This window comes from Puma concolor, chromosome C1, assembly GCF_028749965.1.
Source record: "Puma concolor isolate L17-30 chromosome C1, mPumCon1.1.hap2, whole genome shotgun sequence".
In the NCBI taxonomy this organism is placed as follows: Eukaryota; Metazoa; Chordata; class Mammalia; order Carnivora; family Felidae; genus Puma; species Puma concolor.
In genome coordinates this window covers 31,419,636-31,435,756 of record NC_141674.1, presented here as the reverse complement: position 1 = coordinate 31,435,756, position 16,121 = coordinate 31,419,636, and positions in this window count along the sequence as shown.

The window sequence follows — 16,121 nt, the reverse complement described above, 5'->3', positions numbered from 1 at the left end:
CTGAAGCTCAGGCCCTGAAGAAAGGTCATGTGCGGATTTAGCAAGAAGGTGTCATCTACCTGCCAGAAAGAGTTCTCACCGTAAACTGACCCTGCCAGACCTTGATCTGGAACTTCTAGCCTCACATAGGCTAGAAGAAAATAAATGAGAAATAAATGAGAAAATAAATTTCTGTTGGTTAAGCCACGCAGTCTATGATGTTTAGTTATAGTAGCCCCCATAGATTAGTGTACTTGACATACAGTATTTACAGAGTATGAGTCTTTGTTCTCAGTGCATTACATGTTTTAACTGATTGTGGCAGTTCCCAGTTTGCAGATAAGAAAGCACATTTGGAGAAGTTAATCAACTTGCCTTGCATTATTCACTTTGCAGGTGGTGAACCCAGGCAGTCTATGCTCTCATTTGCTACCCCCCCCAAAAAAAACCCCACAGTAAAATAGAGTAAAATGTTAACGGTAGAGTCTACGTGGTGATGCATGGATGTACACTGTAAAATTATTCGACTTTTCTGTATGTTTGAATATTTTCATAATAAAATGGGAAAATATAGCTAAACAAAAATTACGTGGGACATTATAAATAAAACTACAGGGGTGCCTGGGTGGCTTAGTCTGTTGAGTGTCTGACTCTTTATTTCTGTTCAGGTCATGATCACACGGTTGTGGGATCAAGCCTCACATCAGGCTCCATGCTCTGCTTAAGATTCTCTCTGCCTCTCTCCTTTCCTCCCTCTCTCCCACTGTCCCTCTCCCCCACTTCCACTCTCTTTAAAATAAAACAACAGGGGCGCCTGGGTGGCGCAGTCGGTTAAGCGTCCGACTTCAGCCAGGTCACGATCTCGCAGTCCGTGAGTTCGAGCCCCGCGTCAGGGTCTGGGCTGATGGCTCAGAGCCTGGAGCCTGTTTCCGATTCTGTGTCTCCCTCTCTCTCTGCCCCTCCCCCGTTCGTGCTCTGTCTCTCTCTGTCCCAAAAATAAATAAACGTTGAAAAAAAAATTAAAAAAAAAAAAATAATAAAACAACAACAACAACAACAAACTACAAAAGTTACTGACTCAAATAGAGAGAATAGTAACAAGCACCATATTCAGGGTTTGAAACAGAGCATTTTAGATATGTCACCTTCCCTCCACTTGAATGTTCCCACACTAAAGCTCAACTTTTCTTTTTACGAAATTAAATGATTCTAAAGCTTACTTGGAATGGTAGGTATTCTCGAATGGCCAGTAAAATTGTGCAACAATAATAAAGTCAGACTTGCCCTACCAATATAATTGGTATAAATTGCCCTACCAATATGATACAAGAAAGGGACAATTATCAAAGTAAGATAAGACTAGTTGCCAAAAATATACTCATAGTTTAGTGAACTAAATTTGGAAGCCCAGAAACAGACCTGACAATTTATTTAAATTTAATATGTTATAAGAGTGACATTTCAGAATAGTGGGGTAATGATGGATTATTCAAAAAGTGGCATTAGGTCCCTAGTTTGTTATCTGCGGGAACTGTATTAGTCTGCTTGAGCTGCTTGAACAAAATACTATAGACTGGATGGCTTAAACAGCAGAAATTTGTTCTTTTGCAGCGTTGGAGGCTGGGAAGTCCAAGGTCAAGGTACTGGCAAGGTAGGTTGCGATCTGAGGCCTCTTCTCTTGGTTTGAAGATGGGTGCCATCTCAGTGTGTGCTCACGTGACCTCTTCTCTTGTGTGTATGGGAAGAGAAAAGGAGCTCGTTGGCATTTTTTTCTAATAGAGGCACTGACCCTACCCTTATGACCTCACTCAACCGTAAATACTTCCATAAAGGCCCTATCTCTAATTATAGTCACTTTGGGGCTTTAACATAAATTTGAATTTGGCTGGGACGCCAAACACTCTTCCATAACAGGAACAAATCAAATGAGGTTTCTCTTGCACGTGTTACACAGTATGTAATTTTGGAAAAGTTAAGCTTTGGCTTAAAGCAGAAGCAAAACTATTGAAATATTCAAAGAAAAGCGACTCTATACACAGTTTTGTGATTAAGTCTCTTTTATTTGCAAGCAACAAGGTCACCAGAATTGCTTTCTAAGTTAAAGAGATGGTGGCGGTGGTGATGGTGGTGGTGATGGCGATAACTATTGGAAGGATTCTTGAGTGTCTTTGGGAGTCCAAGGAAGGAGTGATTAGCCCAGTCTGTGGAAGTTTAGGAACCAGTGTGTCTCTGACCATCGCAAAGTAAAGTGCCCAGAGGGATGCCTCTGAGCCACCCCGCTTAATATGGTTCAGGTATAGCAACTCCCAGTGTCTGTTGCCCAATTCAAAATTCTAGATCTTGGCAAGATCATTTGATCAGGGAGCTGTGACCAGGTGGGCAGGCAGTGTCCTAGTAGACCTAGTTTCTGGGCTCTCACGTGAGTAAGGGGCAGTTCTCAACAAAGGAGTGTTCTAGACTAAGAAAAAAGATGTATGTTCCTTGATTCATTTAATGACACAAAAAACTTCAATGCTAAAACATGGTTTTTTTAAGCACAAAAGAACAAATAGATAAATTTACGACTTCATTGCAAGTTTTCTAAATAAAATGTTAACAGGTAGAACCAGAAATGCACTAAAGACATAATATATATGACCAAGCAAAGTTTTCCCATGGTGTTTCAGTACCAGGAAATATATTCACACGATCCATAAGGTCAAGAGGAGAACTGTATGATCATGTCAATAGTCACTGAAAAGGGCATTAAAAACCTTCAGCATTAATATACCTTTATTTGTTTAACAAGTAGTCATCGAGCACCTGCTCTCTGTCAAGTATTGTTCTAATTAATATACTAAAAACTCAAAGTAAAATGGGAATAGAAGGACACTACTTGAATCTAACAAAGACTATTTATAAAAGACCATAGCTGGGGCGCCTGGGTGGCTCAGTCGGTTGAGCGTCCGACTTCGGCTCAGGTCACGATCTCGCGGTCCGTGAGTTTGAGCCCCGCATCAGGCTCTGGGCTGACGGCTCGGAGCCTGGAGTCTGCTTTGGATTCTGTGTCTCCCTCTCTCTCTGACCCTCCCCGTTCATGCTCTGTCTCTCTCTGTCTCAAAGATGAATAAACATTAAAAAAAAATTAAAAAAAAAAGACCATAGCTAATAGTATTCTAAATGGTTGCAATACTAAAACCATTTTGATTAAAATCAGAAACTTGCCAGCACGTTACTTCTTAACATTGTCTTGAAGGATTTATCAAATACAATAATATAAGGAAACTAGCAAAAATTTTGGAAAAGAACAGTTAGAGCTATATACATCCTTATGCTGATAATATGATGGACCATCTAGAAAAACCTAAGTCTCAAATAAAAACTTCTAAAATTAATAGGGGACATTCATGTGAGGAACTTACCTCATCAGAAATACATATAAAATAAGTATCTTTCTTGCTCTAGAAACGAGCATCTAGAATGGAATATATATGAAAAAAAGTGAAAACAAAAATTGTTAAAAGCCATAAAACGAGATTTGAATGACTGTAAAAGCCTATTCTACTTGAGGAAGGTTTAATATCATACCTGTCAAATAATATAAAACTTCATTGTAGTTCCTATTAGAATTTCAACAGGGTTTCACTTTGATTTCTGCACTAGATAAAAAGATCTTAAGATTCATATGCAACAATAAGGTCCAAGAAGACACGAACAAAAAAAAAAAAAAAAAAGTGAGGAAAAGAATGGTGATGAAGGGCTTGCCTTCCAGATACTACAGGGCAATGAGAAGTCGTTATAGCTATGTAATTATGATACTGGTGAGAAATGACAAAGAAAACAATGTAACAGACTAGGGAATCCCAAAATAGATTCTGGATTCTGTGAGATGTTCTTAAATGACAAATATGGTAGTTTAATGAATGAAACCTATCGAATTTAAATATTTAGCAACCTGAAAGAAAATAAAAACGGATCTCTGTCTTAAACCATATTAAGAAATAATTCCAGCTGCATTAAATCCTTACATGTAAAAACAGAACAAAAATCTTGCAAGAAAATCCAAGATAGTGAGGGAAATGCTTTTAACCAAGTCTGGGAACCTAATCAACATGCTTGACTGTATAAAAATTAAAACCTTTGTAAGTAAAAATGCCTGAAACAAAGTCAATTTGACACAGAATATATTCGTTTTAAATTTTTTTTAACGTTTTATTTATTTTTGAGACAGGGAGAGACAGAGCATGAACAGGGGAGGGTCAGAGAGAGGGAGACACAGAATCGGAAACAGGCTCCAGGCTCTGAGCAGTCAGCAGAGCCTGACGTGGGGCTCGAACTCACGGACTGTGAGATCACGACCTGAGCCTAAGTCGGCCGCTTAACCGACTGAGCCACCCAGGCGCCCCAACACAGAATATATTTGTAATGCTGATGACAGACAAAACATATATTTGATTGACTCCAAAATACCATTTATGTTAAAATACACCATTATGTATGTACCACTAATACAGAAAAATTCTGCAATTAAAGTAATGCACAATGCTTTCTTGTAGCTCAGAATTTTATGTTATACTTAATGAAAGAGCTCTTTAGACTATTTTTAGACACTGATTTTTATCACATCTGATGCTGCTGTGTTTCTGTGCCTTTATGAACATGATAGTTTTTTTTTTTTTTAATTTATTTTATTTATTTTTTTTTTTTAAATTTTTTTTTTTCAACATTTATTTATTTTTGGGACAGAGAGAGACACAGCATGAACGGGGGAGGGGCAGAGAGAGAGGGAGACACAGAATCGGAAGCAGGCTCCAGGCTCCGAGCCATCAGCCCAGAGCCCGACGCGGGGCTCGAACCCACGGACCGCGAGATCGTGACCTGGCTGAAGTCGGACGCTTAACCGACTGCGCCACCCAGGCGCCCCTTTTAATTTATTTTTAAGACAGAGAGAGACAGAGCATGAGTAGGGATGGGGCAGAGAGAGAGGGAGACACAGAATCTGAAGCAGGCTCCAGGCTCTGAGCCATCAGCACAGAGCCCGACGAGGGGCTCGAACTCACAAACTGTGAGATCATGACCTGGGCCGAAGTCGGACGCTCAACCAGCTGAGCCATCCGGGCACCCCAAACATGATAGCTTTTTTCATTGTAATGCCAAATCACTTTGTAACTTAAGACATTTAGAATAGTACTCAAATTCAACACATCTAATACCACTAATGCACATAACTGATGCCTGGGCAATCACAGTCGATGACAATATCTTAACTACTGATTTCAGGTTAGCTTCAGGCCACTATAAGAGGTGGAAGCAGGAGGAGAAAAAATAACCTGATAGGACAATGGGCAAAGGATATAATTAGATAATCCACGGAAGAGAAATCCAAATAGCAAGCATATGGAAAATAGCCAAACATGCAAGCTAAAAGTAATAACGAGATACCACTTGATACCCAAGTTGGTCAAAAATAAGAACTATAACAGCGACTGCAAGTAGGAATGCAGGGAGAGAATATTCCCATACACTGCTAACAGGAGCGTGCACCAGCCTTTTGGAAAGCAAGCTGGCAATATTTCTCTCTCTTTTTTTAAAATGTTTTTATTATTTATTTTTGAGGCAGAGAGAGACAGAGCGTGAGCTGGGGAGGGGCAGAGAGAGGGGGAGAAACGGAATCCGAAACAGGCTCCAGGCTCTGAACTGTCAGCACAGAGCCCGATGCGGGGCTCGAACTCACGAACCGTGAGATCACGACCTGAGCCAAAGTCAGACGCTTAACCGACTGAGCCACCCAGGTGCCCCAAGCTGGCAATATCTCTTAAAATAAAAAAATATAGACTCCTTTTTTTTTTTTTTAACGTTTATTTATTTTTGAGAGAGAGAGCATGAGAAGGGGGAGGGGCAGAAAGGGGAACAGAGGATATGAAGCAGGTTCTGTGCTAACAGCAGAGAGCTCCACGCAGGGATTGAACTCGTGAACCGTGAGATCATGACCTGAACGGAAGTCAAGCCACCCAGGTACCTCTAGACTTCTTTTGACAAAGCATTCCCACTCCCGAGGATCTATCCCTTGAAAGCAAAAAGCGCTGTTACAAAGGACAACTGCAGAACTGTTTCCATAGGCAGAAAATAGGAAAGTAAATGCCGACGACTATAGAAACGGCTGAATGATAATACACCCACACACCAAGGCCTTCGACAAGAATTAATTAGAGCTATACATCACTTGGCAGGATTTCCATGAAGTAGTTTTAAGCGAGACAGTATTAGATTAAACCATATGAACTTCCTGATATTTAATCATTTTTAACATACAGAAAGGCAATTTCATATGTTTTAGCCTAATAATTATCCCATAAATATGTATATTCATGTGTGTGTGTATATATGCGCATACATGTTAGTGAGGATTATCTGAATATAGAGAAAAATACATGCTAAGTTGTTAACATGTACAAATGAAACAAAAGGCATATAACATGATCTAAAAGCAAGCTAGTATCTCATAACACTGAGCTTGAACTGGGGACTTATGCCAAACGATGTTGGCTGTATCATATTGAAGGTCTCAAATCCCTTTTTTTAAAAAAAATTTTTTTTAAGTAGGCTCCATGCCCAACATGGGGCTTGAACTCATGATCCAGGATCAAGAATCAGATGCTCTCTACCCACAGAGCCTGCCAGGTGTCCCTCAAATCCCTTTTTTATTTCAACAAATGTATTAAAAAAAGAGAGAACAAATTTGTCTACTGTAAATAGGAAAGCAGCAGTGTCACAAAATGTGATAAAAATATTAAATCCAATACATTAAATTTTTAAATAAAACAATGAAAATAAGTGATGATAAATCCAATTTCTAAAGTACATATCTGAAAATAAGTCTCAACGCAAAGAATAGAATCGTTTTTCAACTTAAAAGGGGAGATATATTTAGGTTGCTGCCACTTAAAAAAAAAAGTTTGGGCTTTTGTATTAATAAGAGGTTTCCATTTTGCAGTATGGATATGAGCCAGCACTGGAAACCCATGCATAGTGTATAAGGGCAAGATACTTAACTGTATTCTCTGATGGAGCTAGACAGTCACCAAAATTATTAGAAATTTTTGTTTAATAAACTATTATTTCCATAAGACATCTAATACAATATCTAGAAATGGTTCTTCAAACTATGCCAGGTTATTTGCTTATGTATACAAAGATGCTGGGGAAAGGACTCATCTATTCATCTCTGTCATTAGATTCAGAAAACCCTTATGACGACACTTTATGAAGTCTTTCCAAAGTCTCTTCGCAATCTTCAAAATACAGACTCAAGGAGTAGTTCAGAGGAGTTGGTAACCGTATCATCCAAAGAAAAGGCCCCAGCTCACCCTTTTAAAGAGGTGTGCCCCACAACTCCAGTTACACAACCTTAATACACTTGATCTCTCAAGTGGAAAACAGGTTTAAATCTTCCCTTGCAGGACTGGATTTCGATTGTTTGCACGGGCAACGTTCTGAAAGGAAAAAATAAGCAGTTCAGCCAGCGGAATCGAGTTGACTTGGGAATAGCAGAAAAACTGTAATTCAGGACAAGCAAACTGTGGTGAACCACAGGCGAGTCCAAAGTACAAAGGCGGAGAGAGCGTCCTTTTACGGAGGAAAGAAGGAAGCCGGGAGGGGTTGTTTTGAACAAAAGTTCACTGGAGGCAAATGAGAGTTCTAGCCGTGGTACCTTCTCACTGACTTGGAGGAGGCGGAAGTGGTTACGACCTCTCACTGACTGCTTGCTGTTGCCAGGCCACAAGGAAATCTTCCTTCTGCTGGACGATGCAAGCTGTGACTAGTGGTGCTCAAGTAAGAGCCCTCCCCTCCTGGCCTCTCAACTCCACTTTTTGAGTTAGGTTTCCTTAACGCATTTTCACAAAGTGATACGTGGCTCTTGAGCCAATGCTGTTATGCACGTGCTCTCACAAAAGTGCATGTGTTCCAGAAAGATGAAGCCATTTCATCATCCCGATGAGACAAACGGGGGATTCTTCAGCAGAAAAGCCAGTGACCTTCTGAATGAAACAGAAACTGTTTGAAATCATTGCCCATCTCTTAACGGAACTGAGAAAAAGGGAGAATTCAGTGACCCACTCTCATATAAACTGACCACCTGAACAGCTTCATCAGGTATTTGTCACAAATGTTCGTCCTCAGGTTCTCCTCATGCATAGTCAGTATATTTTCTTCAAGCCACCATAACTGTTCATATTTTCATTCCAATTTTCAGTCTTTTAGAAATACCTTTTTTTTTTTTTACCCCAGATTTATGATAGGGTCACGAGGAAATTGACATTATCAATACAGAGTCAGGCTCAATTCCAATTGACAATTATAGAGTCTTCTACGCATTTTTGGTAGCAAATGATTGTCAACTTCCAGCAGGAGAACGTTGAAGGGAATGCAGAAAAAATCCATGTTGGCACTCAGCATCATCTGTGCTGTCCACGCTTCCAAGCATTTAGGATGGAAAATGTAGTTACGGTAGCTAATGCTGTTGGTGTCCTGTGCATGTCCTTCAGACCTTCCAGTGTGTTCCAGTGGACGTCAGCTGCCAATGTCTGCACCTCTGCTCCTGAAGCTGGGCTGCCTCAAATGTCCGGGACTGACACTGACTACCCTCCCACCACCACAACCCCCCCCCACCCCCCCCCTCCTCAAACCAGGACTCTTGGTAGTTGGTAAGAGAATGCCCAGCCTGCTCACCACTAGGTGGCATCATTCTGAGCTTTGTATTTTGCAGTCCCAGAGTTGCAGTGAGACTGAGCTCCAGTCTCCTACAGTGGTAACCGGCTTAATAGTACGCACTTTACTGGCTCTCTTCCTTTGCCTGTATTGTTTCTTCTACTTGCCTACAGGTATTTCCTGTATCCCCTAAATAAACTTGCACATCAATCCTCGTTTCAGAGTCTGCTTTGGAGCGGCCCAGGATGAGTCACTGGAAGCATGAACAACGATCCTGGAAGTTATACAGTCCTTGTAAGGTGAATTATCGTGCCCTACCAGACTATGTTAGCCTCATCCCAAGCAATATTAATCTTAAAATTCCATATTTGATGTCCCAGTTATGGTTCTTCAAATACAAAGTAAAAGTAGATACCTAGCCACTTCATCAAGCTATCTACATTTATCATTTGTGTACTTTCCTCTAGGTAGGATACACTTCAGTTAAACAACAAGTTAACAAAGTTTAACAAACAGTTAAAAAGATGAATACATAACTACTAGAATTGCCTTTCCAAGCCACAGTCACCCCTGGCTCTGAGCTTCTACTTCCAGTGAATTCCTTCAGTTTATAAATTATCTCACCACTCCACTTAAATAATCCAGAATTTTGCTGGAGTCCTTCTTTCTGCTCGGGGAACAACCTTCACTAACCCATGAGAGTGCAGAGCAGTTATTCTCTCTTCTCTGGAAGAAGCTCCAGAGTTTTGTGTTTCTTTGCAACTACTGGTTTCACTAGGGGTGGGTTCTCAAAACTATTTAATGCCCCTTCTCCATTCTGGGAAACCATAGGATAGAGCAAAGCCATCTTCATTTTGCTTTTCTTAAGCCTCCACAAAATGAGTAAGTCAGACACTATAGTTTTGTGACACTTTTTATGGGAGAGTCAGAAAACTTCAGGACTCAGCTTGTAATTAACTTGAACTCTCTTAAAGAGAACGTACTTGACAACATGGGACTTCTCAAAGACTGTGGTCACAACCCACATCCTACAGGTGCCTCTAAGTTTGCAATTCCCTCCCCTGAAAAAACGACACACCTTCACAAAAAAAGGGTCTCACCCCTGGCCTTTCTGCTTTCCCAGCCTTTGTCTTCTGGTCTTACAGGCTAGTTAAAGGGAACAGATGAAATGCCCCACTCCCTCCTCACAAGACCCCATCATAACACAGAGAAAAGGATTTGGAACCAAAGCCATAAACTCACAGGGACAAACTGAATAGAGGGAAAAAAAAACCAATAAAATTTTGGAAACTAGAAAATGGATGAATGATGACAGACTTGTGAGTTTTGCAAAGGCTGGATCCTGCACGAGCAGTGGAGAAAGCCAAGAAGCAATCCAATATATATCACAGAATCCCAAAAAGATAAAAAAATTGGTTGCCTGGGGAACCTCTGAAAATGGGGAGTGAAAGTGAGGCTAAAAAAAAGAATATTGATTGCAAATCTGCTGCAGGAGCAGTTAGATTTCCAGCACCCCCCACAGTATCTAGTCAAGTGACTGTCCTGTTAGCTTTCTGAGGGAGAGTGGAAGACTAGTCTCAGGAGAGGATAAAACAGAGAAGACTCTGAACTGAAGGACACCAGGCACAGTGGAAGCAGTGGAAGAGGAAAGGGTAAGGACACATGAAAATGTACACATTGAACTTAAGACTCCCAACCTTCTTTCCAGAATGCTTCCAACCAGGTCCATACTCCCTGGGCAACACATGTGAAAAAAGACTTCTCCAGTGACTCCAATTGGCTTATGAGAAAAAGATGTAAGTAGATTGACACTGAGGGTTTCCCAAGGATATGGCCCAGGCAGACCACCACTCAGTTCATGATGGGTAGCTGTGGTCCCATGGCACCTAGGGTCTCATGATCTGGGATTCAGTGCCAACCAGAGCCAGGTAGGAAAATAATTACTTGCCCAAGAGGGCATAGCTTTGAAAACCATAGTTGCCTCCTTGGTGGTTCTTTCATTGGAACTGTAAGAGTCCCCACACAGAATCCTGATCTGCTACTGATGTACAGAATCTTAAGGGCCAAGGGCAGAGCTGCCTAGAGCCTGAACTAGGAGAAACCTCTTTTATTCTGGGCTCTTTTCAGGAGGCCACTTTTCAGGTCAGTCCAATAATTGGCTGGGCCAATACACCCAACCACAATATATGTGCTTAACAAATCCAAAGAGACTCGCCAAGTACTGTACTTCTCTTTTGATACAGAGGCTAGAGAGTTCAGGACTTTAAAAGGGTTATCCCTTGGAAACCAATTTGACAATACATTTCACATTAAAAAAAAAAAAAAAAGGGGTTATCCCTGAGGCGCCTGGGTGGCTCAGTCAGTTAAGCATCCGACTTCTGCTCAGGTCATGATCTCGTAATTCATGAGTTCGAGCCCTGTGTCAGGCTCTGTGCTGACAGCTCAGAGCCTGGACCCTGCTTCGGATTCTGTGTCTCCCTCTCTCTGTGCCCCTCCCCCACTCATGCTCTGTCTCTTTCTCTCTCAAAAATAAATAAAAAAATAATAAAAGGGTTATCCCAACATGCCTCAAATGATTCATTGATGTAGCTGGATTCCCTATATATTAGATTATATTACAGATTGCCTATTACTTCCTGCTTAAAACAACAAGAATGTACTATCTCTCATAGTTCCCATGAATCAGGAATTTAGACAGGGTGCACAGTGAAGACAGTTTGTCTTTGCTCTGTGACATTGGTGTCCTAACAGAGAAACTCGAAGGCAAAGAGCTGGAATCATCTAAAGGTGTATTCATTATCAAATATGGTGTCTGGGTTTGAAGGAAAAGAGTCCTGAGTGGGGTGAGGAGTGGTAAGCCATGGTGCCCTTTTATAACCTAGCCTCAGAAGTCATACTGGGTCATATCTGCTGCCTTCTATTGGTCAAGGCAGTTATAAAGGTCTATTCATTCAAGGGGAGAAGAAATAACCCCACCTTTCAATAGAAGAATTCCAATGTCACCTTATAAGATAAACATGTGGAATGGGATATGCATTGGTGCGGCCATCTCTGGAAAATACAGATCCGCCATATTCTCCATCTGCTGGACCAGCTAGACTGACAAGTTAAAAATGAACATGTAATAGGAATCATCACTGCTGCATCTGTTATGCCTCTTTGGTCACACTCATCTCTATAGTTCCCCCGGGCATGTAGTACTGCTACTGACTCATTATTTTGGTAGGGAGAAGCTCTGGGAAAAGCGTCCTCTTCTCCATTCATTTCTTAACAGTTCTTACTTCACAGGCCAGCAGAACAGTGTGTGAATTCCATCAGTTGCTAAAGACAGCTTTTCCAACTAGAGACTCAGGAACTTAGGGGAACTACTATAGGAGGTACTTAAGGTTCCACTAGGCCTATGATGAGGTTGACTTGGGTCCAAACTCCATTACCTGATCCCCACGGGCTCCCACCCTAACATGCGGACAGTGACATTCTGGGCAGTTAGGAATTAGTGATAGCTAACAGCCAGTACCCAGATATTGTCCAAGTTTTTTTTTTTTTTTTAATTTTTTTTTCAACGTTTATTTATTTTTGGGACAGAGAGAGACAGAGCATGAATGGGGGAGGGGCAGAGAGAGAGGGAGACACAGAATCGGAAGCAGGCTCCAGGCTCTGAGCCACCAGCCCAGAGCCCGACGCGGGGCTCGAACTCACGGAATGCGAGATCGTGACCTGGCTGAAGTCGGACGCTTAACCGACTGCGCCACCCAGGCGCCGCTTGTCCAAGTTTTTGTATAGTTTCCCCAGTGTAGTTACCCAGATCAAATGGTAATGGGTCCCTTTGGGGAAAGCCAGGAGTAAGATACACATTATGGACTTACAGAGCTCTTACTAAGCTTCCTCCTCAAGGAAACCTGGCCTCCACATTATTCAGTAGGCTCTACGGCAGGTCTAACAATAGAATGCAGGGCTCCATTTCTACCGTGATGACCTCTGTCACCAAACGTGGAGAAATTTCAGCCATATAGTCATATAGGACTATAGTGTACTGCCATTTATCTGGGACTCTATCCTCAATTAATCACCTCCAAAGATCTTGGTATCCATTCTGCAACCATAAATTGCAGGCCAGTCACTGTTGAAGACTTCTATTTTGGAATATCCCAACTCCACCAAAAATAGGAACTACACATTGCCAGCATTCTTCACCTACAGGGAACATCTACTAAGTCATGTTTTAATGATTCTAGTACTTCTATAACAAAATATGCCTCATGCCTTTGGTAAAGGGAAGGTCTTCAGGGTTCTTCCAGGGACAGTTTGGGGGAAAGGGGTGACATATTTGGTAATTCATTTCAGAATCCTTGAGTCTTGGATTCTTTTCTCCATATTATACAAAGAAATTCCATCATCTCAGCTTTTTGGGATTGGTCAATATTATGTTTAGTTTTGTCTACTAAAAACATGCCCAGATGCTAGATGAAGGGCATTATTTTTTTTGTTTGTTTTTAATATATGAAATTTATTGTCAAATTGGTTTCCATACAACACCCAGTGCTCATCCCAACAGGTGCCCTCCTCAATACCCATCACCCACCCTCCCCTCCCTCCCACTCCCCATCAGCCCTCAGTTTGTTCTCAGTTTTTAAGAGTCTTTTATGCTTTGGCTCTCTCCCACTCTAACCTCTTTTTTTTTTTTTTCCTTCCCCTCCCCCATGGGTTCCTGTTAAGTTTCTCAGGATCCACATAAGAGTGAACACATACGGTATCTGTCTTTCTCTGTATGGCTTATTTCACTTAGCATAACACTCTCCAGTTCCATCCACGTTGCTATAAAGGGCCATATTTCATTCTTTCTCATTGCCACGTAGTATTCCATTGTGTATATAAACCACAATTTCTTTATCCAAGAAGGGCATTAAATCTAAAATCTGTGGTGCATCCATATCAATACATACCACTATACTATAAATTATATCTTTCTCTTCTTGATTGAACACCCTTAATATTTTCATATTAATGCAGCTTATTTTTGCCAATTACTGTATAAGCCCCTTCTTCCGGGTATCTTTTGCTCCCTGGAGTGGTAAGATGTACCCCAAATAAACTATGAGATATTCCTGCCAACATATTTAACTTGAATCTAATTGGTCCTCTAGACCTAATTTCCAGTTTCCAGGTAGACAAATAATGTAGAAAATTTTGGGTGCCTGGGTGGCTCATTTGGTTAAACATCCAACTCTTGATTTCAGTTCAGGTTATGATTTCATGGTTTGTGAGATGGAGCCCAGTGTCAGGCTCTGTGCTGACAGCCCAGAGCCTGCTTCGGATTCTCTCTCCCCTTCTCTATCTGCCCCTCCCCTGTGCTCTCTCCCTCAAAATAAATAAACAAGCTTTCTTTAAAAAAAAAAAAAGTAGAACTTTTCAACAATTGGATTGAGTCCTTCAAAAAGTCAATGGCATGGGGGGGGGGAGGGGAGAAGTTGACACAGCTTCAAACTAAAAGAAATCAAGTAGACATAGTAATCAAATGCAATGGTTAAAAAAAAAAGCAACAAAGGACATTCTTGGGATAAGTGGCAAAAGTTGAAAATGGACTGAATTTTAGGTGATAGGGAATTATTAATTTACAATGGTATGAAAATGGCATTGTGGTTAGATAGATAGGAGACTATATCATTCTTAGGAAGTGCATGCTCAGATATTTAGGGGGGAAGCATCACTACGTCTGCACCATACTTTCGAATAAAATAGTGAAAAATGTGTTCAGTGTTAAGTTTGTGAGATTCCTCTATGTGGTTATATAGAACTGTAGTTCGATAATATCCACTGCTGTTTAGTATTCTATCGTATGAGTATATCCCAGTGTATTCATTTTTCTGCGGATGGACGTTTGGGTAGTTGTATCCATTTATACTCCCACCAACTGTGCAGGAGAGTTCCCCTTGCCCACGTTCTTGTCAACACTTGGATTACCTCTTTCCATTTTAGCCATTCTGGTAGGGGTTCAGTAATGTCTCATTATGGTCTTATTTGTATTTTCCTAATTACTCGTGAGATTGGGCATCTCTTCATATATTTGTTAGTTATTTGGATATCCCCTTGAAGTGGCCAATCAGGTCTCCATTGCCTAGTTTTTGCTAGGTTGTCTGTCTCTTTCTAATTTTGTAGGAGTTCTTCATATACGCTGGATACAAGTCCTTAATCATGTGTTTCAAATATATTCTTATTCTGTGGCAAGCCTATCCACTGGCTTAATGGAATCTTTTGACAAACAGTTCTTAGTTTTAATCTAGTCAACTGTATAAACCTCGTTATGATTAGTGCTATTCAGTTTTTTCTTTCTACCACAAATAGATATTCTCTCATATGACCTTTTCGGAGCTTTATCATTTTGCACTTCACATTTAGATGTGCAATCCACCTAGAGTTCATTTTTGTTATGGTGTGAGGTAGAGGGTCAACTTTCACTTTTTTCTAAATGTATATCTAATGTCCCAGCATCCTTTATTTGGACAACTTTCCTTTCACTACTCTGCATTGCCGCTTTCGTAAATCAACGTGCCTGGGACTGTGACTGGGCTCTATATTCAACTGTGTTGATCTATCTATTCTGCACCAATTCCACACTTACTCTAGTTTCAGAATAAATCTTAAAATCTGGTAGTGTAATCTCTCCAAATGTTTGTTCTTTTTCCAAAATTATCATGCTATTCTAGGTCCTTTGCAATTCCAGATAAATTTTAGAATCAGACTGTCAGTTTCTACAAAAAAGCCTGATGGAGATTGTTTTATGCACTGATGGTAGATCATCTCTTTCCCCTTGAAGTTCTATAAATGTCTGCTTTATTTTGAGGCTGTTAAAAATGCATACTGGTTTAGAATTATATTTTCCTAAAAAAAAAAAAAAAAAAAAGGGCGCCTGGGTGGCTCAGTCGGTTGGGTGTCCGACTTCAGCTCAGGTCACGATCTCACGGTCTGTGAGTTCGAGCCCCGCGTCCGGCTCTGGGCTGATGGCTCAGAGCCTGGAGCCTGCTTCCGATTCTGTGTCTCCCTCTCTCTCTGCCCCTCCCCCGTTCAGGCTCTGTCTGTCTCTGTCTCAAAAATAAAATAAACGTTAAAAAAAAATAAAAAAAAAAAGAATTATATTTTCCTTGTGAATTGAACTGTTAGTTATGACAGAAATCCTCCGTTTCTAATACTGCTTTCTGCCTTAAAGTCTATTTTGTCAATATATTGACCTCTGCTCACTTTTGATTATTTGCTTGATCTTTCTTTTTCCATTCTTTCATTTTAAACATTTTCCTGTCCTTATGCTTCTGGCAAGACTCAAAAAGACCTTCACTAAAGGAACTTCCAAAGGATACACTTCAGTTTAAGGCAAGTGGTCTTAGAAGAAAAAAGGTCTAAAAAGCAAGAGAATGGATTTTAATTATCCAATCTGACAATCTCAATATTTTGAATATTCC